Here is a 26,135-nt window from a genome sequence, read left to right on the forward strand (position 1 = left end):
AGCTGCCGGCAGTATCCAATAAAACTGACTCGTCTGTGGAGTTGTAGCAACGCTGAGAGACGTATACGAAGTAACGTTAGGTGGTTGGCTGTTGCAGTCACTTGAAGCGCCCCCGGTAAGCTTAGTTTAGCTCCCAGGGTACTTCTTTCACCGTACAGGTTAGGCTCACTATCTTGCCAGGATAAGGAACTGAAATTATCCAGCAGGTCTAATCTAGTCACTGAGTTCGTTTATTCGATTACGGACACACAGCCGTTACTGTTGCTGTTGTTTTTGTTGTTGTCTTCAATTGTAAGTCTGAATTGATGCAGCTCTATAAGCTACTCTATCCTGTACAAACCTTTTTTTCTCCGAATAGCTACTGCAACCTACTCCCTTTTAAACATGCTTAAAGTATATACAATTTTTACCACTCATACTTCCACCCCGTACTGAATTGGTGATCCCTTCATGTCTCAGAATGTGTCCTAAAAGACGATTCCTTCCTGTAGTAACGTTGTGCCACAAATTTCTTTTCTTTCCAATTCTATCACTACCTCCTCATTGATTATGTGATCTACCCAGGTAATATTCTGCACTATCGTATTTAAAAGCTTCTTTTCTGTTCTTGGTGGAACTGCTTATCGTCCATATTCCACTTCCATACATGGCAACATTCTATACAAATTTTTTTCAAAAAATGCTTCCGAACTCTTAAATCTATGTTCCTAAAGTTCTATCCTTTAAAAACGCTTTTCTTGCCATTGCCAGTCTGCATTTTATATCCTCTTTTCTTCCGCCTTCATCAGTTTTTCTGCTGCCAAAGTGACAAAACTCATCTAAACATTAAATGTCTCGAGAATGAGATTTTCACTCTGCAGCGGAGTGTGCGTTGATATGAAGCTTCCTGGCTGATTAAAACTGTGTGCCGGTCGAGATTCGAACTCGGGACCTTTGCAAAGATCCCGAGTTCGAGTTTCGACTTGGCACACAGTTTTAATGTGCCAGGAAGTTTTTAAATGTCTCGTTCCCTAATCTCATTGCCTCAGCACCGCCTGGTTTAATTCGACTACATTCCATTACCTTGTTTTGTTTTTGTTAATGTTAATCTTATATTCTTCTTTCAAGACACTGTCAATTCCGTTCAAGTGCTCTTCCTGGTACTTTGCTATCCTTGACAGAATTACAACGTCATTGGCAGACGTTAAGGTTTTCATTTACTTTCCCTAAACTACAATTCCTTCTCCAAACTTTTTTGTTGGTTTCCTTTACTCAAGTTTCAAATTGAATAACAACGGAGATAGGTTATAAACCTATCCCACTCCCTTCTCAACTAACACTTCCCGTTTTTTGTACCTCGATTCTTATAACTGCCATCTGCTTTCTATCCAAGCTGTAAATAGCCTTTCGCTCCCTGTATTTTACCGCTGCTACCTTCATAATTTCAAAGAGGATTTTCCAGTCAACGTCGTTAGAAGCTTTCTCTAAGTCTACAAATACTATAAATGCAGGTTTGCCTTTCCTTAAACTGTCTTCTAAGATAAATTGTAGGATCAGTATTGCCTCGAGTGTTCCTACATTTCTCCGGAATCCAAATGCCTCTTCCTCGACACCCGCTTCCACAAGTTCCTCCAACCTTTTGTAAATAATTCGTGTTAGTATTATGCAACCAGGACTTATTGAACTGATAGTTCGGTAATGTTCACACCTATTACCCCTTTTATTCTTTTGAATTGAAATTATTACATTCTCCTCGAAATCTGAAAGTATTTCGCCTGTTTCATAAACCTTGAACACCAGGTAGAACAGTTTTGCTATGAATCGATCTGCTCTCCCAAGGATGTCAGTAGTTCTGACGGAACGTCGCCAGCTCCAGTGGCCCTGTTTCAGCTTACGTCTTTCAGTGTTCTGTCAAAAGCGTCTCTTAGTATCATATTTCCTATCATCTCTTCATCTATGTCCCCTTCCCTTTCTATAATATCACCTTCAAGATTATTTCCCTTATTTACACTCTTTCCAACTTTCAGCTGTTAATATTCATTCAGCTGCTTTTATTTTCTCTAAACGTCCCTTTAATTTTTCTAAAAACAGTATCTGTGTTTACCATATTCATAAATGCTTCTATATCGTTACATTTGCTCTCTAGCCATTGCTGCTCAGCTGTTATGCATTTCCTGTCCGTCTCATATTTTAGACTTATGTGTTCCGTTTCGCCTGCTTCATTTGCTGCATTTTTATATTTTCTGCTTTCATCAATCAAATTCAATTTCTCCTGTAATATCGACGGATTACTATTATATCTTTTTACCTATTTCATCGGCGGCCGCGATGGCCGAGCGGTTCTGGGCGCTTCAGTCCAGAACGGCGAGACTGCTACGGTCGCAGGTTCGAATCCTACCTCGGGTATGGATATGTGTGATGTCCTTAGGTCAGTTAGGTATAAGTAGTTCTAAGTTCTAGGGGACTAATGGCCTCAGATGTTGTCCTATAGTGCTCAGAGCCAACCTACTTGATCCTGTGTTTTCGGGGACTGGGTGTTTGTGTTGTCCTCATCATTTTATCATCATTCGTGACAGTGGCTGGGTTGGATTGTGAAAAAAATTGAACCGGATAAAAATTGGGGCTTTATACGTGGGCTGATGACCGCGCAGTTGAGCATCATCATACTGTGTTGCCTTCACTATTTCATCTCAATGCTACCCATTCGCCTTCTACTGTATTCCTTTCCCCCTGTTCTAGTCATTCGTTGCCTAATGCTCACCCTAAAACTCTCAACCACTTCTGTTTATTCCAACTTATCCACATCCCTCTCATTATTTTAATACTTTATGAAATTTCTTCGGTTTTAATATATAGTTCATAACCAATATATAGTGGTCAGAGTCCACATCTGACCTGGAAAGATCTTACAGTTTAAAATCTGGTCCTGAAATCTCTGTTTTATCGTTATATAATCTATCTAAAGTCCCCCAGTGTCTCCAGATCCCTTCCATGTATACTACCTTCTTTCGTGTGCTTAAATCGAGACAGTTTATTTGACGAAACGGGGGGAACATTCAAACAAAGACGGCGATGAACATCACGAAATTGTTACGTTATAGTAGAAGAGCTTAACAAATCTTAAGAACAAAAAATCGTCTAGAATATTAGGATAATTTAAATGAAGTGGCGTGTGAGTACACAGGAGACTGCTACAAATACCGGTAAACAGTTTAAATACATGAAGCATTGAAAACCACAGAAGCAACTTCTTTCTCGGAGGCATATAATATCAGTTGTACAGGTTACAAGGATAAGTCTACTCAGCTCACTGTTTAATTTATATACGAGAATATTAAATAGCAGAAATGAGATATCTCCTGAAATCCTTGTTTCTGAAGAGCGGAGTTGGATTGAGGAAGGAGATATCAACTATAGGGAATGGATTTATTGTACAACAAGTTATTTTAATACAGAAAACAAGAGAATTAAATTTGCAAACTGACACAGCTTTTTACGCTTCGTAAAAATTTTTAAACTGTAATGAAAAATAATATCCCAGCAAATTTATGAAAGCCATTACCGTCACAAGAAGAAAATTTCCATAAATAAAGAAGCAATACAAAGACATCCAGTATGAGTTTCAATGACATTATCCAAAATTAGAATAATGCTTACAAGTTGGACTTAAAAGACTGGATTTTTAGTATTTTCCTTTGTGCGCCGTACGCCATTACAGGGAGGAAAATATTCTCAGCGTCAGTTTCAGCATTTTTATGATGTATGTAAACGTACAGTCCAGATATATAAAAACAAAACTAAGGTTATGATTTCCAGGAGCAAAGCTCCAGTCTACAAAAATTCTTGTAGGCAATATGATTCAGAAACGAATATCATTGTTAAACTGTACAGATATTTGGCTAGATTGTAATAAAGATACAGCTGTGCACTCGATAAGATTATGAATTCTGTATGTCCCTTTTCTTCAACATATTAGAAATAATGACAGACAAAGACAATAGAATGATTTCATACAACCATGTTTTCTCCAGTACTACTTCTGAAAAGAACTTACGCTGAAACAAACTGCGGAAATGGAATTAACTAAGGGCTAAAGGTTGCTGAAGAGAAGAGCACATCAGAAACGAAAGCAAGCCACAAGAGTAGAAATGGAGCCAGCTGAATAAAGAATTGGTAAATACAGCAGCACCTTTTGTCAATACGTCCGGAAGAGCGACAAAAAGTGATCACCCAAACTATCGTTGATTACAACAGGTGTACGAAGACCAAAGAGGAGACAAGACGGACGATTTGTGAAGACAGAACAGGTGAAAGGTCTAAGGAATGAAGCGAAAAGCGATAAAAAGAAGAAGACGAATTTTTCGTTGGAAACTTTTTCATGTGGCCTGTAAGGTATGAAAGAAGCTTGTCACTTAACGTGTCCCAAAAAGAGCACTTATACCATATAATAACATCGGTAAAGTTTCTGTATTCTCGCGACAGATTAGAGGCCTGTTATTCGCGGATAACCCGGCGTCGCGTCAAGCACTTGTTGGTGGACGTCCGTGACATTTGTGAACTGGATGATCAATAGCGGGACCGCCGAGTGGTGCGTACGCGGGTACTGATTAAGTCGCTTAGCGTTGTAGGTTCACATCATCATGCTCTATAACACAGAAAAGTTAACCGCCAATGCCTGTACATTTTCGCCTCTTAATTTGCGAAATGCACAGATTAAATTCGCAGAAATTCCAGAAAAAGTTTCCTCTTTAAACTAGAATTTTCAGATTCACCTCAACTTAGAAAGTACTAAATGTTAGAGGCTGCTAGTGAGTTCACAAGCTACTCTGAGATCAACACATTAACAAGACACAATTTATAATTTGCTTCCACCTAGTAGGAATCTCATATGGGCCAGGTACCTTGCTTGCTTTGAGTAGCAGCAATTGTTTTCAGTATATGAGCTGTAAATTAATTATTAGTGTTTCTATAAATCTCGGGGGACCTATCGGCATCAGAGTGACTCATTTTTAGCTCTCTTACGTGTTGCACGTGTCTCAAAAACTAGTTATTCTTTGAACCAACAGGTGATCCAATTTTACTCAAACCATGTCATATCCTACTTACAAAATATTTGGTCTGACCAGCGTTTAAATAAATTCCTCTGCAGAGAGGATGATGATACTCACCGTTAGGAACCTTCACAGCAAACTGAGTCATTTTTAGCTAGTTAAAGTGATGTACGTGTCTCAAATACCAGTTATACTTTGGACTAGCAGCTGATCCTAATAATTATACTCAAACTGTGTCATTCCCTACTTACTAAAGATTAAAACTTTTAGATATCTCTAGTATTTAAATGAATAGCGCTGGACTAAATCAGATGACAAGGAGATAATTATATTAGGACATGAAACACTAAAATGAAATGATAATTAAATCAAGACCCTAAGCTGTCGACAGGCGTTGATATACATCAACGGGGACAGTTGAAAAGGTGTGCCCCGACCGGGACTCGAACCCAGGATCTCCTACTTATATGGCAAACGCTCTATCCATTTCGTTGAATTTGTTTGGGGTGGTCGTCCGATGACACCCATTCAGGTTCTTCGTTGATCTGTTCCCTCAGTTTTTTTGTTACAGAGGGTAGCTAACTCTCTGACGGAACACGCTGAGCTATCATGCGTGCACCCCATCTGGGCCACAGACAACTCCCCGTGAGACCCACATTCCCAACTTAATGTCCGCACACTACATTCGTAGTGCCGTGGCCCATTACCTTCATTACTGCCGGCAGACAATCGTACCGAGTCCCGTAAGAGTTCGGGCAATGCGTGTGCATCCAGCACAGAATGAGGTCAATGGCGGGTTAGCCTAAACTATATGAATCTTTCGGACATGTCTGAAAGAAGAGATACCATCTTCATGCATGAATCACTAAAAATACCGAAGGAGAAAAGTCTTTCTGTGTAGAGAGCAAAACAAATAAATTTGGCCGAAGTAGCGAGGTTGTAAACACGCAGTCTGCTAACAGCAGGAGAAGCTTTTCTGAACATGTGGAACATGTTGGCGTAAAATGCAGTGTAAATTTAATTGTCTGGAAGCCTATTCCAAACGTATTTTTCTGCGGTGAAACATTGAAGATAAACAATGGACCCAACAAGATAATGCAGTGTGTTACAGAAGAATGGTGACTATTAAGTGAGTGAATAGGATAACCGATGAAGCAGTACTGAACCGAATCTGGGAGGACAGGCTTAAGAAAGTGTTAGATTGATAGGGCACATCTTGAAGCGTCAATGAATAGATGATTTCTCAGTGGAGGGTTATGTGGCAGGTAAAAATTGTAGAGGGAAGCGACTCTGAACATTTGTTTTGTCGCGGATGCGTTGCAGCTCTATACCGTCTTCCGGGACGATTTGTTGTCGTTGCACGCACACAGTCCATTTCCGGACACATGTTGATAGGATCTTTATTCCTCCATTTCTAGTCAGGAATCCTTCCTTGCGGTTTGTCGGTTTTGTTAATTTTCATCCTGTATATGCAAGTCTGTATGTGTGTGTGTGTGTGTGTGTGTGTGTGTGTGTGTGTGTGAGAGAGAGAGAGAGAGAGAGAGAGAGAGAGAGAGAGAGAGAGTCGTTTACCCCGTTCCTTGTGGCTTAACGATCTCTAGACTGTTTTAATATCAGACATTTTTTAAACTATGTTTTCGCTACTACAGCTACGCTGATCAGTTTGCACTGCCTCATAAAAAAAAGTAAAACACGCAAACGATACGAAATGAAACTCCGGAGGTGGACAGGGTATGTCTTGTTACTGCAATAATTAGAAACGCGGGTTAAATTTAGTAAGTGCTTGGAAATATGAATGCACTTAACAGGATAGCATTGAACCCCCTCTGGTCAGGGTGAATTCACTGATTCGATCAGGAAAAGTCCTTGGTATCTTGTATGCTGGCACTGCTGCTGGTCCCACACATTTTACATCGGGCTCAGATCTGGGGATCTTGTTAGGCGCGAGTGTACGTCAACTCCTGCAGACAGTGACATAATTGGACGGACACTGTGATGTTGGAAGAACTGTACATAGATACTGTCGAATGAGAGGTGACACATGGGGATGCAGGATGTCTGTAACGTACCGTTGTGGTGTCGGGGGTCGCTTAGTCGCTCCGAGCAGAAAACGTAAGTAATATTCTAGGGTTCCGCACACTATGCCACCAGGTGTAACACCGCTATGCCTCTCAAAATATTTGGAAAAATGGAATCTCTCCTCAGGTCCCTGCCATGGTGTCCGACGACGATCATCCGCCATTCATCGCTGAACAAATGGCTCTGAGCACTATGGGACTTAACTTCTAAGGTCATGAGTCCCCTAGAACTTAGAACTACTTAAACCTAACTAACCTAAGGACATCACACACATCCATGCCCGTCGCAGGATTCGAACCTGCGACCGTAGCGGTCACGCGGTTCCAGACTGTAGCGCCTAGAACCGCTCGGCCACCCCGGCCGGCTGTCGCTGTGAACATTGTGGGACGCTATTAATCAGCAATCCATTCTTCCCTGTCACGAAACCATTCCAAACGCAGAAATTTTCGTTACAGTGTTAATGGCAGCCTAAGCATAGGACAATAGTTTCCTACACGGCTGCTGCTAGTCTCCGAGCAAAGGTGCGGGATGACCACAAAAAAAAAAAAAAAAAAAAAAAAAAAAAAAAAAAAAAAAAAAAAAAAGTTCGAATGTGTGTGAATGCCTAATGGGACCAAACTGCTGATATGTCATCAGTCCTTAGGCGTACTCACTATTTAACTTACGCTAAGGACAATACACACACATCCATGCGCGAAGGAGGACTCGACCGGGGGTTGCGTAATCCGGGACATCACGTCCCTAGCAGTATCTGTTCCCGAAAGAACAGTTACCGTTGATGACCATGCATCTTTGCTAGAAATGAAATGGTAATTAAATGGACACCCCAGCTGCAAACCGCCGTTGATATGCTTCATTGGGGACATATTGAAAATGTGTGCCCCGACCAGGACTCGAACCCAGGATCTTCTGTTTACATGGCAGACGCTCTATTTTTTGAAGAAATGCAGATGATAAACGGGTATTCAGTGGACAAATATATTATACTAGAAGTGAAAATGAAATGTCGTGTGACAAGGGGCCTCCCGTCGGGTAGACCGCTCGCCTGGTGCAAGTCTTCTGATTTGACGCCACTTCGGCAACTTGCGCGTCGATGGGGTTGAAATGATGATGATTAGGACAGCACAACACCCAGTCCCTGAGCGGAGAAAATCTCCGACCCAGCCGAGAATCGAACCCGGGCCCTTTGGATTGATAGTCTGACGCACTGACCACTTTTTTTTTAATTGCCTCATATGAACACACTATAGCATTTACTTTTTTTCTACCATCTTTTTTTATTATTTTCTCTGCCAATCTTTTTGTTTTTCTTTATTTTTTTATTTTTTTTTTTTTTGTATGGAAAAAGGCGTCTTTCAGTTACGACAAACAAAATTGGAATGTACATCCGTGGAGACAACAGAATAAGAGTTCCTTCTACACTACGAAATAGAATTTGAAACTAATAGTGTGATGATAGATGATAAAGAAAGAAAAATGTAACCAAATCCCGCACGCCATTCCACACCGAGGGCACAGAGGATAGTGCGCCTGCAGGGACTTAGCGCTTGCACGCTCCCCGTGAGACCCACATGAGTATGATGAGCAAACATCTATTAGGCGCACTACGAATGTAGTGATGTGGACGTGTTGGGAATGTGGGTCTCACGGGGAGCGTGCAAGCGCTAAGTCCCTGCAGGCGCACTATCCTCTGTGCCCTCCGCGGCTCAGAAGGATAGAGCGTCTGTCACGTAAGTAGGAGATCCCGGGTTCGAGTCCCGGTCGGGGCACACATTTTCAACATGTCCCCAGTGAAGTATATCAACGCCTGTCTCAATCTAGGGTGTCCATTTCTTTATCATTTCATGACACAGAATGTTGGAGGGCGTCCACTACTTGTATGGCCGCCGCTGATGTGAAGGGGTTACGAGGTGTTTGGTGGACAATACATTTATCTCCCCTTGTATTGTTGAGCTGGGATCAACTGGAACAGTACCCACGAGAATGCTTGTTCTCACATTTCCGTGTTGTCCGACATCAGGTCACTGTCACATCCGAATGCCCTGTAAAGCTAAATATTGAACGATTCGACCAGCCGGCCAATTGGAGACCCACAATTACGACCCTTCCATTTGCTCATATCGCTCTGACCCAAGTACGCGTTGTCTCCGTGTCAATCACAGTTTTCCCCCAACATCTAACAAACCCTACGAACACGAGAAACGCTCTTGCTCTCTGGTGGCCGTTCTACCTTCCACAGAAAATTCCATCTATTAATCATTTACATATTCGCCGATGGTGTTTACGGGCACCAAGTTACACTCCTGGAAATGGAAAAAAGAACACATTGACACAGGTGTGTCAGACCCACCATACTTGCTCCGGACACTGCGAGAGGGCTGTAGAAGCAATGATCACACGCACAGCACAGCGGACACACCAGGAACCGCGGTGTTGGCCGTCGAATGGCGCTAGCTGCGCAGCATTTGTGCACCGCCGCCGTCAGCGTCAGCCAGTTTGCCGTGGCATACGGAGCTCCATCGCAGTCTTTAACACTGGTAGCATGCCGCGACAGCGTGGACGTGAACCGTATGTGCAGTTGACGGACTTTGAGCGAGGGCGTATAGTGGGCATGCGGGAGGCCGGGTGGACGTACCGCCGAATTGCTCAACACGTGGGGCGTGAGGTCTCCACAGTACATCGATGTTGTCGCCAGTGGTCGGCGGAAGGTGCACGTGCCCGTCGACCTGGGACCGGACCAAAGCGACGCACGGATGCACGCCAAGACCGTAGGATCCTACGCAGTGCCGTAGGGGACCGCACCGCCACCCACTTCCCAGCAAATTAGGGACACTGTTGCTCCTGCGGTATCGGCGAGGACCATTCGCAAACGTCTCCATGAAGCTGGGCTACGGTCCCGCACACCGTTAGGCCGTCTTCCGCTCACGCCCCAACATCGTGCAGCCCGCCTCCAGTGGTGTCGCGACTGGCGTGAATGGAGGGACGAATGGAGACGTGTCGTCTTCAGCGATGAGAGTCGCTTCTGCCTTGGTGCCAATGATGGTCGTATGCGTGTTTGGCGCCGTGCAGGTGAGCGCCACAATCAGGACTGCATACGACCGAGGCACACAGGGCCAACACCCGGCATCATGGTGTGGGGAGCGATCTCCTACACTGGCCGTACACCTCTGGTGATCGTCGAGGGGACACTGAATAGTGCACGGTACATCCACACCGTCATCGAACCCATCGTTCTACCATTCCTAGACCGGCAAGGGAACTTGCTGTTCAAACAGGACAATGCACGTCCGCATGTATCCCGTGCCACCCAACGTGCTCTAGAAGGTGTAAGTCAACTACCCTGGCCAGCAAGATCTCCGGATCTGTCCCCCATTGAGCATGTTTGGGACTGGATGAAGCGTCGTCTCACGCGGTCTGCACGTCCAGCACGAACGCTAGTCCAACTGAGGCGCCAGGTGGAAATGGCATGGCAAGCCGTTCCACAGGACTATATCCAGCATCTCTACGATCGTCTCCATTGGAGAATAACAGCCTGCAGTGCTGCGAAAGGTGGATATACACTGTACTAGTGCCGACATTGTGCTTGCTCTGTTGCCTGTGTCTATGTGCCTGTGGTTCTGTCAGTGTGATCATGTGATGTATCTGACCCAAGGAATGTGTCAATAAAGTTTCCCCTTCCTGGGACAATGAATTCACGATGTTCTTATTTCAATTTCCAGGAGTGTACATAGACATCAGACCGCACGGTTCGCGCGGCTCACCCCGTCGGAGGTTCGAGCCTTCCCACGGGCATGGTTGTGTGTGTGTGTGTGTGTGTGTGTGTGTGTGTGTGTGTGTGTGTGTGTGTTGTCCTTAGCGTTAGTCAGTTTATGTCAGGTTTTAGTTGTGCATAAGCCTAGGGACTGATGATCTTAGCAGTTTGCTCCCACAGGAACTTACCACCATCCGAGCGGGAGCGTCTCTCTTCCTGTCAGGCAGTTTTCTGCCGGAAACCTAATCGTTTAATGAAGTTCAAGGAGGAGGTAGTGAACTTTATTGTTTTTTTCATTTTGTTCAACATATGGGAGATCCTTACTTGCTAAATCGGTTAGCGTAGACGTTTGTTTGTACCGGCACATCCCGCGTATCAGCGTATTGCGCCTCTGTCAAAAATTTCATTTTCGTTGGGAGAGTCCCTCTCACACGGGGAACGGTATTTGCATAGAATTTGCATCGCCACCGCTTTGCCCGAGCCAGCAGCCAGCGGGCGGAAAATTTCGACGCGCCCCCTCTGCTTGTGTGTGTACGAGAGAGATGAAATTCTCGGAAATGTTGACATTGTTGCTCTGGTTCCAGATGACAGCCTGGCGGTCGAAGAGCCGCCGTGTCCAGGACGACGGACTCAACGCGCCGAATTCTACCTGCCTAGAGCCCTCTCAGGCCCGCCAACATTCAGAGTGCAGCAAGTCCGCGGATGCGTCACTTTCTGAAATAGCTCCACTGTCAGTCGTGCACGCGCCATTGGAGGCCACAGCAAAACGTCCGCTGTGCACTGACAAAACTGAGTCAATACGAATCTGAAGCGGCTGTTGGCTGTATGAGCAGAGAATTTTACTCATCACGCAATCTGTCTGGTTATACACGGAACCACGCAAACTGATAAAAAAGATGGGCGCGCCGACAGCGTGGTTTTCAACTGCGGCTCTGTGTTGACAGTAGCATTCCACACTGCAAACCTTCAGAGGCCACAAGCGGACTCATCTCGAAACTTGGACCAAGTATGAGACCAGGAGCCCACTGAACCAGTCAAAAGAAATATTTTGTACGTGACTGTTTAGCGTCTTTTCTACAAGCAACCGAGAAGAGGAAGGAGTACCTTGACCAGAAGGACAGACGTCTATTTTAGGAAGACTTTAGACAATTCATCGCTTAGCTCCTCGTTCAAAGCTGCTATTTTTCGTGCTTTTAGAATCTTCGAAACAGAAGAAATCACACTTGGACATAAGAAAAATATTTTTTCCCAACTTTCAGGACCAGAAGCTATTTTGGAGCAGCAAAATTCACTTGCTAAGGATACTCAACAACTATTTTTCAAAATTTCTGAGAAAGATTTTGGAGGTCTTGTAGAGAAGATATTTTAACGAAATACTGACCTAACAGAATGCAGTGCCGGATGTGAATTCTGATACGAGCGGTGATTTATATTACAGACAGAGGAGTCATAAATTAACGTAATATTTTTCTCCAGCTCTCTTGATCACAAAGTATAACACTATTTTGGAGCCAAAATATTCTTTTTGAAGAAAATCTGACAGTTATTTGAAATATTATGATTCAGCTTTTTATAAATCTTCTAGAAAAGCTATTTTCGTGAAATACTATCGGAGGAGAGTACAGTATCAGAAATTAAGATCCCAAATGTGATGATCCGTAGAGCAAGTTGAATTTTTACCGCAAAATTTCCGAAAAGCATAATTTAATAGAAGTATACATTTTCTGCAGCGGTGATACATTTTGCTGATTAACGACACCGTAAGTGGAAAGATGTTCAACCTTCGTTCTATGTCAATTCATGTTTCATTGATTCAGTAACGGAAGATCTGAAACATTGTAACCAAACTTCGCTGCCAAGAACGTCTACCTTTGCGATTTACTATTAATTCAGTGACTGAAAGATTGATTTTGGTGGCGAACATTATTGAACGTCTAATTTTTTTAAGACTTTAAGTGGAAGTACATGAAAGGGCAACACGGACGTTAATTTCGTGCCCTTACAGCGTTTTGCTACTCTTTCTAAGGAATATAGGCGTCCATTACTAATACTTTTTACACTTTATAAAGGACCGACGGGTGTGCTGATTTCCTTATTCAACGCGGCGGATAACATATATAATAGTGAGAGATTTCTGTCATTGCTATACAATCGGAGCAAGAGGTACCAACAAGAGCTTGAATTCAAAAGCTCGATTTGGAATGGAAACGTCTCTGAATACTTCCTTCGTATGCAAACCTTCTTGTGAAAGGAGCAGCTTTTTTACTCCGTATGGAAATAGCCTTGTCTCGTTTAAGTAAATTATAGGTAAATAAAGAGCCGAAGATTGGAAGAAAAGTGATTTTTAGTGGATACCATTTCCCATTTCTAGAACATTTTTACATGGATCCATAAGAGTGGATTACAAGATACAAGAGATTTTATGCACGTAGAGTTTTCTGTTTTGCGTACAGATTCCGTGTACAGAATTAATTACCAAACCCTGCAGAATAAAAGTCTATAAACCAAGAAAGTCGTCTTCTTAGTGCTCATCACCACAGTGCAGACCTCGTCAGCGCTTCAGCTAGAACACTCCAGTTCAATCGCCGTGGAGAGTGTGCTGCTGATATTCCGTCGTCGACGTTCTCCAGTTTCTCCAACCCAGCTGAACAACCGCAGCAGACGAAGCGACGCACTCTGCGAGTAGCAGCTATTACCAGCGACCACCGGCGGCGGCTGAGAAGGCGGAGGCTCCAGCAAGTGTCTGTGTGACGTAGGCAGCAGCCGGCACTACAGGTCTGTCGCCAGCCTCCACGACCTGCTTGCCTGCTCCACATCCTTCAATGTCGCTCGTTCGTGTAGACACCTACCTGCTAACTGTGTTTCCAGTCATGTGTAAGTAGTAGGTGTTGTACTGTTCCTTTCTCACTTCTTTCGTTCTCTTCCCTTTTATCTTCTTGAAACCAAGGCTTTTCATTTGCACAGACAGTTTAATCAATTGCAAGTAAAACACACACACGCACACGCACACACACGCACACACACACACACATACACACACACACACACACACACACACACACACACACACACACACACACACACACACACAAATATCGCGCACGATCCGTGGAAAATACCCTCTTGCTCGACAGGTTCACAGCAGTGATCAGTAAAATCACAGCTAATTTGGGGTTGCAACGTGCGGCCTCACTCAAAAACATTGTAGCCACAAAATTACATTCGCTTGTGTTTGCTTGAAATGGCATCTAATATCCTGCCTGTTCTAGTGCTCGTACGTCATAATGAAGTTTTCGTTGGTACTGTGGTTCGCGTGTTGAAAAATTCGAGACTTAAAAAGTGAGTGTACATTGTGCGTTCATTACTGAAATACACCAGACGGAACATACAATAAAAAGCTGTTCTGAATAACAACGTCGCCGAAATGTTCTAAATAGCTTAGCAGTTGAAAAGTATAACTGAAATTTTGGTGACAGGGATGCTGTCGAAACTCGTTTTGACTGCTATTGCGTGCAACTGTGCAAATAACAACATACAGGGTGTTTAAAAAATGACCGGTATATTTGAAACGGCAATACAAACTAAACGAGCAGCGATAGAAATACACCGTTTGTTGCAATATGCTTGGGACAATAGTACATTTTCAGGCAGACAAACTTTCGAAATTACAGTTGTTACAATTGTCAACAACAGATGGCGCTGCGGTCTGGGAAACTCTATAGTACATATCCACCACGCGTAGCAATAATGTGGCGTAGTCTCTGAATGAAATTACCCGAAACCTTTGACAACGTGTCTGGCGGAATGGCTTCACATGCAGATGAGATGTACTGCTTCAGCTGTTCAATTGTTTCTGGATTCTGGCGGTACACCTGGTCTTTCAAGTGTCCCCACAGAAAGAAGTCACAGGGGTTCATGTCTGGCGAATAGGGAGGCCAATCCACGCCGCCTTCTGTATGTTTCGAATAGCCCAAAGCAATCACACGATCATCGAAATATTCATTCAGGAAATTGAAGACGTTGGCCGTGCGACTTGGCCGGGCACCATCTTGCATAAACCACGAGGTGTTCGCAGTGTCGTCTAAGGCAGTTTGTACCGCCACAAATTCACGAAGAATATCCAGATAGCGTGATGCAGTAATCGTTTCGGATCTGAAAAATGGGCCAATGATTCCTTTGGAAGAAATGGCGGCCCAGACCAGTACTTTTTGAGGATGCAGGGACGATGGGACTGCAACATGGGGCTTTTCGGTTCCCCATATGCGCCAGTTCTGTTTATTGACGAAGCCGTCCAGGTAAAAATAAGCTTCGTCAGCAAACCAAATGCTGCCCACATCCATATCGCCGTCATCAATCCTGTGCACTATATCGTTAGCGAATGTCTCTCGTGCAGCAATGGTAGCGGCGCTGAGGGGTTGCCGCGTTTGAATTTTGTATGGATAGAGGTGTAAACTCTGGCGCATGAGACGATACGTGGACGTTGGCGTCATTTGGACCGCAGCTGCAACACGGCGAACGGAAACCCGAGGCCGCTGTTGGATCACCTGCTGCACTAGCTGCGCGTTGCCCTCTGTGGTTGCCGTACGCGGTCGCCCTACCATTCCAGCACGTTCATCCATCACGTTCCCAGTCCGTTGAAATTTTTCAAACAGATCCTTTATTGTATCGCTTTTCGGTCCTTTGGTTACATTAAACCTCCGTTGAAAACTTCGTCTTGTTGCAACAACACTGTGTTCTAGGCGGTGGAATTCCAACACCAGAAAAATCCTCTGTTCTAAGGAATAAACCATGTTGTCCACAGCACACTTGCACGTTGTGAACAGCACACGCTTACAGCAGAATGACGACGTACAGAATGGCGCACCCATAGACTGCGTTGTCTTCTATATCTTTAACATCACTTGCAGCGCCATCTGTTGTTTAAAATTGTAACTACTGTAATTTCGGAAGTTTGTCCGCCTGAAAATGTACTGTTGTCCCAAGCATATTGCAACAAACGATGTATTTCTATCGCTGCTCGTTTAGTTTTTATTGCCGTTTCAAATATACCGGTCATTTTTGAAACACCCTGTAGTTAGCAAGCACATTCAACGTTATTGTGTCCAAATTCATTATTCGGTGTTACACAGCACAATCTTTTTGTGTCATAGATAAAAAAAAATGTAAACGTCCTTTTCCTGTTTTGTTTTTATTTATGAAACCTATAATTTTAAAATATAAACGTGATTAACGCAGGAAATAAGTTTTTTCATTAGTAATGCAATGTCGGATGTGTCTGCGTGATTACAATTTGTGCTTAAAAGAATTTTCGGACTTAATGCGGCTCGTCGTTAACTACAATACACGATATTTCGACTTGGTATTTGCCCACCATCTTCAGGCGAGCCATCGAAGAGTGAAGAACACATTCCCCATCCCGCAGTTTACCAGTGCGCTATGCGTATCCCACTCACGAGTAGGTAGCGAGCGATTGGCCGCAAACCGTTAACTTCTATAAACATTTAGTTCCCTCGTAAAAATGTTAAAATTCACAATGTTCTACTTTATACAAGTTCTAGATTTGTAGTACAGAGTCCTCTCTTTTTCTCTTACGTGCCCCATGGGCTAATGCCAGTCGAAAAGAGATAATGAACAATAAATACAAATTGCCTCATTTCTCACCTGATAGTTGGACGAGACGATATTCGTCACAAAAGTCGTCAGGGTAACAACCACTCAACTACAACGTTGCTGGATTACGTCTTGAACGTAAAGTGTTCCGAATAAGCAGACATTGCGATGGCGTCTGTTGTGCATCGTTCAATCCTTGTAATTTGATTAAATCACGGAAAGTAGCAGATATACCAGAAGACTAAAGCTGAGACGAAAGACAAACCACGTAAAGATAGATATCAAACACGTTTTCGATTCTACAGGGCTGTCGTTTTGCGTATTGCTGGAGAAGAAGCAGTTACTAATTCCTAAAATATCCAGCAGCCGAAAAACCCGTGATAAGTAGCAACTCCGATCACCACTATAGCTTTGACTTTCAGCAACGAGATAATGTGTAGGGGAAACATATGATTGGTGGGAAGCAGTTGTGCAGCTAGAGACTAATCAAGAAAATCGGAACAGTTGTCTCTGATATCATGATTCTGCTTCATAGACACAAGTCATGTTACAAATTCAATTATTACACTCCTGGAAATTCAAATAAGAACACCGTGAATTCATTGTCCCAGGAATGGGAAACTTTATTGACACATTCCTGGGGTCAGATACATCACATGATCACACTGACAGAACCACAGGCACATAGACACAGGCAATAGAGCATGCACAATGTCGGCACTAGTACAGTGTATATCCACCTTTCGCAGCAATGCAGGCTGCTATTCTCCCATGGAGACGATCGTAGAGATGCTGGATATAGTCCTGTGGAACGGCTTGCCATGCCATTTCCACCTGGCGCCTCAGTTGGACCAGTGTTCGTGCTGGACGTGCAGACCGCGTGAGACGACGCTTCATCCAGTCACAAACATGCTCAATGGGGGACAGATCCGGAGATCTTGCTGGCCAGGGTAGTTGACTGAAACCTTCTAGAGCACGTTGGGTGGCACGGATACATGCGGACGTGCATTGTCCTGTTGGAACAGCAAGTTCCCTTGCCGGTCTAGGAATGGTAGAACGATGGGTTCGATGACGGTTTGGATGTACCGTGCACTATTCAGTGTCCCCTCGACGATCACCAGAGGTGTACGGCCAGTGTAGGAGATCGCTCCCCACACCACGATGCCGGGTGTTGGCCCTGTGTGCCTCGGTCGTATGCAGTCCTGATTGTGGCGCTCACCTGCACGGCGCCAAACACGCATACGACCATCATTGGCACCAAGGCAGAAGCGACTCTCATCGCTGAAGACGACACGTCTCCATTCGTCCCTTCATTCACGCCTGTCGCGACACCACTGGAGGCGGGCTGCACGATATTGGGGCGTGAGCGGAAGACGGCCTAACGGTGTGCGGGACCGTAGCCCAGCTTCATGGAGACGGTTGCGAATGGTCCTCGCCGATACCCCAGGAGCAACAGTGTCCCTAATTTGTTGGGAAGTGGCGGTGCGGTCCCCTACAGCACTGCGTAGGATCCTACGGTTTTGGCGTGCATCCGTGCGTCGCTGCGGTCTGGTCCCAGGTCGACGGGCACGTGCACCTTCCGCCGACCACTGGCGACAACAAAGATGTACTATGGAGACCTCACGCCCCACGTGTTGAGCAATTCGGCGGTACGTCCACCCGGCCTCCCGCATGCCCACTATACGCCCTCGCTCAAAGTCCGTCAACTGCACATACGGTTCACGTCCACGCTGTCGCGGCATGCTACCAGTGTTAAAGACTGCGATGGAGCTCCGTATGCCACGGCAAACTGGCTGACACTGACGGCGGCGGTGCACAAACGCTGCGCAGCTAGCGCCATTCGACGGCCAACACCGCGGTTCCTGGTGTGTCCGCTGTGCCGTGCGTGTGATCATTGCTTGTACAGCCCTCTCACAGTGTCCGGAGCAAGTATGGTGGGTCTGACACACCGTTGTCAATGTGTTCTTTTTTTCATTTCCAGGAGTGTAAATCGTGCTTCGGGAATGATATTCCAATTTCTGACTCATCTGTATCCCCATTCAATAGCTACAATCTATGTTTAGGAATTATTCGCTCCTTACAAAACAAATTGTTACATTTTGTCCTGTTAACTGCATGCATGATGTTGATAATTATTCTGACTTGGAAACGGGAGGTGCTGAATATGCACTTAGAGACTTCGAAGCCTGGCAGATTGCAAATAAACTAATTAGTTGCCTAGGTTTCTAGGTAACTAAATGTCAAAGTGATAGACGAAAATTTAATAATAATAATAGCTGCTACAGTTTGTTTCCTTGTACTACTCACGAGTAGTTACCACAGTAATGGCTTGAAATCTTCATATGAACCCACGCAAACAATTCGCTACAATGTTCCTTTCTCTAGAAATATATTGAAGGCAATCGAGTTAGAAATCGTCATACTGTACTCTTCGCTTGGAAACCCTTACGCGTAGATCAAGCCGCCTAATTGGAAAGGGTTTTCTTGCTCTGCAAAGTATGACTCCTTTCCACGCGGTGGATGGTTTTCGCAAATTATAAACGAATAAAACACGTATTACGCCAGTTGAAAAACATTGAATATTGCTTGGTATTTTCCTCACTTTGAATGTATGACTCATGGCGATTATGTTTCAGCAGCGGACAGTACTTACTGGTGGTTTATTGTCGCTTAGCCAGTCCTGATTATTACACTTACCGAATAACACAAATCAAATTTTAGTGTAACTGATTATTTCCTTCACGATTTTTCCTCTTTAACAACTTCGTTTTTATTTGATATTACTATCAACACAGTATCAATAAACACTGTTGCACAAATCAATTTGCAAACTCTTCACACAATACTATAATGCACACATGATGGACATCGCCTCTTTATCTTCTTTCTAGAAGCTCTCACGGGTGGAGAATCCCTGCTGGTAGTAGATCATGCTTAACTGTTATGCAGTTAACTTTACTCGCTTCCTGGTGAAAGACCGCTTAAAGAAAATCATATACTTTTATGGCGACGGTGCTTGTATTCTCCTTCGTAGAGCATGGTGCATGGTCTGTTGTGTTTAGTAATGTGCACGAGTTGTTCTCAATTAAAGTATGTACTAAAATTCTGATCCTTAGATACATTCGAATTTGCTTACGTTTTTAACATACTGCTACATTGTAAATTAGCGATTTAGTGAAACTAGCTATAACAAGACTTTGAATTCCATCAATCGCTTTTCTTTCCAACAAACAATTTTTTTTCTTAAATGAAAGATTTTTTAAAACATAGGTCTTATTTTCCTTTGCACCATTAAGTAAGAAATTGGTGGGTTGTAATAGACTAAACAAAGTAAAAATTCAGCATCTTAAGCTATTAAAACAGTCTACTTCTTAAAATATCGAAAGATTCTGGAGAATTTTCATGTTTTTCATATCTCTTCTGAACGATATTAACACATCCGTCGACTTGGAGTGATGCGATACTCAGTACACGAAGTGTTGCGATACCGTAGAACAACGTACTGAGTGAGGAGAGATGGCCGTGAAGAAATTGGACTACGAACATGGTAGCGAAATACGGATCACAAAGTACTAAAAGTATATTTTGAATGAAGTAACCTTTGTAAAGCGTGAATGGCTAATAAGTATAAAATGTCCATGAATATGTAATCTCTAGACATGGTGATCAGGAAGACCTGATAATCAAACAAAATACCGAAAGTTCAGTTTTTCAGCATTAAGGACAACGCTCAGCACAAATCCCTGAGGAAGACCACTTGCAATAGCGGCCGAAACATCGGACATTTTTATAGATTGGCAATGCAGTCAACAGCCCAGAAGAATTGACACAGAGATAAACTGTTTGTAAGAAACGATCTTTCAGATCAGATTGTGCTGTTTCGTAACAACCTATTACATACACCCCAAATTCGTTCCACTCCTATAATTTCATCCCCTCTGCTGCCACTTTGGGTGTCAAGCCAAAATCTCTTGAATGTCTTACTGCAGCAGGAAGGTTTTCTCGTTCTACCAATGAAAGGCTCTGCTTAACGAGGTCACCGGCGAAGTATCTGATCAGGTCTTCCTCCTGACACTCACATCCTCCTTGACACAGTAAAATAGGTGGACATGCTATATCTAAGTGAATAGTGTGTGTGCTCCAATAAACTGTACCACAATTCTGTCAGGTTTTTCATTGCCAAAGCATTTTTGTGGACAGGTGAATTGTTCTGATAATAGATAATTTTCTTCTTTTGTTATGATCTAGGCCTATTCCGAAATGCTTTTCTGTACGGGTAGTCTAGAAAAGTTTCGTAGTATTAGGCGGTTATCGTTTTCCAACCCACAAAGTGAGCAAGAAGAAAAATACCCTTGGCATATTAAAGAACACGGGCCTGATTCCTTCCTGCAGATGAAATCGATTGCCGCTGTTTTCGTCAATCAGGCTCAATTTCCAATTTGAACGTCGTATCTTTTATTCTTCATTTATTTCTTTGGATTCACAGTTTGAGTTATGCGTAGTTCAGAACGCAAGTGAACTATTCAGTGCAGTTATATGGGAATTCTGCTATAAAACAAAATTCCTTAACAAAGATTCAATACAGAGTATATTGGTGTGTTGGATGCAATTTCTGCCTTCAGTGGCCGTTGTATATCTTACAAAACTTTCGGGCAGGAAATTACTGTGGACGCAGTGCAACGTTTTCATGCACTTACGGCTGTACAAGGAAGCAACTGACAAGAAAAATAATTTGCAGCTAAAAACCTATGAAGGTGGGGAAACGGGTTTCACACACGTCTACCGCTGAAGTGAATCAATCTGTTCTCCGCTGCTGTAGTGTTCAGTAACGCGCCCGTAAAGCTATTCAGACTTTGACAATACAGTCGAAAAACTGGATATAGTTTTTTATTTATAGCGGAAGTCGCAGCAACGGTGCGGTTCTATACTGAGGGTTGTCCATATCGTTCCAGCCCCTCAGTATCTTTCGTAGCGCTATTAAAAATTTTTACTTTGTGTAATCACGACTATTTCACGTTTCAGCTTAAGCACTCTTGTATATCTTACCTTTTCGTAATACTGGACCTGTTAAAGTTAGGATTATTTGTTTAGCCGCTCCTTGGAACATATCACTTATGTTTATAATTTAGTTTAGTTTGTTATCATTAGCGTTGTTGTACTCTGAATAAAATCTCCTCGGGTTTAAAGCCTCGTCAGTTAGCGTAAAATACTCAATCTTTCGATGGCTATCTCCACCATCGTTATTACGAGTAAAAACTTCATTATTTAATGTGTTACATGTTTCATCTAAGTTCAATAAATTTGCATATCATTTTCATTGAAGAAGAAATCTCTTTCTATTTAGTCCTGAACCATACACTAACAATTATCATCTTTGGAAACCAACTGAGATACTTAGCAATCTATTAGTATTGGTTCCAGATGCATTTAGCTTCGTACTTGATGACGACGTAACAGCCGAAACCGGTTCGTAAAATAATAGATATGTATATTATAACACCATTGTCGTGTGTGTTTACATTCACAACGTACAAAATATTCCAGATAGAACAGTCAGTCAATGTAAAAGAGCACTGACTGAAAAGAGAAATGAAACAAACACATAAGCGAAGATATTGCCCAATACACATGTTGCTATAAGGCAGCTAAAATGTGCTAGTGGGATCAGTGAAAGGATGTTCCTCAGATAACACATTCCAAATTGTGAAACCTTAACTTTTTCCGGCGAATTGAATGTTCAAATAATTTACGGGTTTGCTGCCAGGTGACGTCGTCGGTGTTCGACGACGTCACCCGGCAGCAAACCCGTAAGTTCTTTTCACGTTTTCCTCCAGTCACAGATTCACGCCAGTGACTTTCTAAATCAGCTACCGTTCTTCAAATGATGCCGACAGAAAGTGCAAACTGATGTGGTGATTTTATGTTAGGTTTTGTTTGCGGATTTATCATTGCTTACAGAATATGTGAAAATATGCGGTATGCGCTACTGAGCAGCTGACGTTCCACACTGTGTGAGGGAAGTGGACAGGCGACGACCTTGGGCTGCAAACGAGTGGTGCCGGCCTGTCAACAATCGTGTCATTGGTCGCTGTTATATTGGTGCGGCTATGGGTAGCCACGAACATCTACAGTTCGTAACAAATGTGCTAGCACAGCAAACTGGAAGGCATCCCATTGGGCATACCATGTGGTAAAAACGTAAGTCATGTCTCACACATCCCGCACAGATAATTACAAACCGCCATAGCAGAACGTTTGGAGATCAGTGAACTGGTCGTTCAGAAAACACGAAATTATGTTTATGCTCTCCGCAGTTGATAATACGGACGTTTACATAAAGTTAGAATTAAATCCTGGAGGCTACAAGAAAATACCGATTATTAACGAAGACATTCAATTCTGCACAACAGACAACTGTTCTACGATAACTCCAGATGAGAATCAACGTGCAGAATCTGTTCGCCACTGCTTAATGTCAACATTTTGAGTACTTGATAAAGACAGTCATATTGATGCAGAGTCACTTAATCACAAAGACATCGCAAGAAGCCGGTATTTTGCAGCTGATGATCGGCCCTTCGAGTGCTGCTGTGCTGACAAGGTAACGTGCTCTTTCCCCTGTCACGCCAGATCAAGTGCTGCAAGGAGCCCCGATGAAACCATCAATCACCTTGGTGAATCAACGGTGCGCATGAACGAAATTCCTGTTATCCTACTAGATTTAATCGTGGCCGTAATTGCTAGCTGAAGGTGAAAGAACCCTTTGCATTCAATGTAGACAGGTTTCCCGTACAACTACTACATTAAATTAATAGATCTGGCTAGACATAATTTAATCAGTAAAAAATAAGTAAAATTAGTGATTTGACAATGAAACAAAGATGAATTAAAACAGAATAATACCGAGTCGCCACTAGTGGAAGTCGGTGGACACTTAATAAACACATTGTTGTTGTTGTTGTTGTGGTCTTCAGCCCTGAGACTGGTTTGATGCAGCTCTCCATGCTACTCTATCCTGTGCAAGCTTCTGCATCTCCCAGTACCTACTGCAATCTACATCCTTCCGAATCTGCTTAGTGTATTCTTCTCTTGGTCTCCCTCTACGACTTTTACCCTCCACGCTGCCCTCCAATACTAAACTGGTGATCCCTCGATGTTCCAGAACATGTCCTACCAACCGATCCCTTCTTCTAGTCAAGTTGTGCTACAAGCTCCTCTTCTCCCCAATTATCAACATGTCAGTCAATCACTAAACATATACCACTACATTAAAATATATAAATCGACAGCTGTGTACAGAACAACCAGAGGACAAAACCCACAGTTTGGATGTTATGGAAAAAGACAACTACGTTTAAGAACAAAACTTCGGGCTTACCTCCATCATTATTTAGTGACTTGGATGACTATTCGACTCGTTAATGCTCGTGCTACGTCTCTGAGCTTGCAAACTGCATCGCTACTAGGAATCGCCTTGAATTTAACCGATCTAACCAAATGATCCATCTCCAAACAGTTCCACTCTTGTGCTCCGATCTCTCGCATTGCAATGTCGTCTTACAAGCGTTGGACAGTACGCGTGGCGGTCGACGATGCGCCTCGGAAGTCCCCTGAGTGTCACATGAGGCGTGCGCGGGATTGTCCGTACAGAGACGGTGCTTGCAGACTCTGCGCTCCGTCGTAGCAGATGCCGTTCCGAAAACAAAATAGAGATTCAAAATGCGAATGATCAAGTTACTCGTCGTCCAGGGGTAATACTGCTAGTACTCCTGTCTGGCTACCCATCAAAAACTGGTGCAGCGCTCACGCCCCTCCCTGGCGGCCAATCATAGGGCAGCCGCGAAACAATCCTCCCATTACGGCGAATTACAATGAACTATTGCCTTCCACCAGAATGATAACTATAAACCCAGAAATCAGCAACTTGTTCACGAAGCACCGAGCGTATGGCCCGATTCTTGTCGGTTGGCGGTCGTCCATCCTCTGGTATGATTTCTGGAAACAGGAACGGAAAGTTTTAATGGTCTGCATTCCCACGGAAGCCTCAGAGTCTCTATTCTCCGGAGTATTCTCGAGGCTATGTTATATTGGCTAGCGCGTGGTGTTCCGCTGCCTCCCAGCAATATGTTTGTTTGCTCTTCAGATCAGCTGTTAATCGCTCCACCTTTGGTCTTACTAACGCTGATGGCTCGCATCGTGCTTGAGTACACTATTGTGTGAACCGCGCTGCCCCATAAGTGAGACCGCAGGTCCACTTTTGCTCCTGCTGTAAGTGACTTAGCTCTGACCCGGTGAGTGGCACACTATTCGCATCTCGCCCGGAGGACGCCTGCCAATAGGATGTCCTGAAGTCCACCTCTGTCAAACCTGTGAGAGTCGCGAGTTCAGGGGTTCCCACATAATGTTTCCATATGCAGACATAGATAGAAAAAACTTTTTGTACTGAAATCAGGTGAATGAAGATTGTAATAAATGTCAAATTACACTGAAGACCCAAGGAAACTGTACACCTACCTAATATCGTGTAGGGCCCCCCGTGAGCACACAGAATTGACGCAACACGACGTGGCATTGACGCGACTCATGTCTGAAGTAGATCTGGAGGAAGCTGACACCATGAATCCTGGGGGCCTTTCCATGAATCCTTAAGACTACGATGGGTCGAGATCCTTTCTGAACAGCACGTTCCAAGACATCCCAGATAATCTCTATAATGTTCATGTCTCGGGAGTTCGGGGCCAGCGGAGGTGTTTAAACTCAGAAGAATATTCCTGAAGCCAGTCTGTAGCATTTCTGGCGTATGGGGTGTTGCAACGTCTTCCCGGAACTGCCCAAGTCCGTCGGAATGCACAGTGCACATGAATGTATGCAAGTGATGACAGGATGTTTACGTACGTGTCAACTGTCAGAATTGTGTCACTCCAACTTTACGCACCCTAAACCATTACACAGCCTCCATCAGCTTGAACAGTCTCCTGGTGACATTCAGGGCCTATGGATTAATCAGGTTGCCTCCATACCCATAAACGCCCATCCGCTCGATGCAATTTGAAACGAGACCCGTCCGACCACGTAACATGTTTCCAGCCAACAACAGCCTAATGTCGGTGTTGACGGACCGAGGCGAGGCGTAAAGCTTTGTGCCATACACTCGTCAAGGGTACACGGGTCCACTTTCAGTTCCGGAAACCCATATCGATGATGTTTCTTTGAATGCTGACACTTACTGATAGCCCAGCATTGAAATCTGCTGGAATTTGCGGAAGGGTTGCACTTCTGTCACGTTGAACGATTCTCTTCAGTCGTCGTTGGTGCCGTTCTTGCAGGATCCTTTTCCGGCCGCAGCGATTTCGGGGCTCTGATGTTTTACCTGATTCCTGATATTCACGGTATACTCGTGGAATGGCCGTACAAGAAAATTCAAACTTCATCGCTACCTCGAAGATGCTGTGCCCATGTGCTCATCGCTCGTACGCTGAATATACCACCACTTTCAGACTCACAGAAATCTTGATAACCGGTCATTCTAGAGGCAGTAACTGATCTAACAACTGCGCCAGACCGCAGCACCGTGTTCTGCCTGTTTACATATCTCTGTACTTGAATACGCATTAATATACCAGTTTCTTTGGGGTTTTAGTGTGGCTACAGAACCCTTCAAGTCT

General features: G+C 43.8%; 1 protein-coding gene across 1 annotated transcript in view; it reads left to right on the plus strand.

Annotated features, from left to right (window-relative positions):
- The window catches only part of LOC126340649 (potassium channel subfamily T member 2), a 1,715,804-nt gene that overhangs the window by 246,274 nt on the left and 1,443,395 nt on the right, over positions 1-26,135 (plus strand). Inside the window, exon 2 of the mRNA XM_050001706.1 lies at positions 11,445-13,635. The gene's annotated coding sequence lies outside the window, so the exon portion shown is untranslated. The remainder of the gene's footprint in view (positions 1-11,444; positions 13,636-26,135) is intronic.

This window comes from Schistocerca gregaria, chromosome 1, assembly GCF_023897955.1.
Source record: "Schistocerca gregaria isolate iqSchGreg1 chromosome 1, iqSchGreg1.2, whole genome shotgun sequence".
Taxonomy (NCBI): Eukaryota; Metazoa; Arthropoda; class Insecta; order Orthoptera; family Acrididae; genus Schistocerca; species Schistocerca gregaria.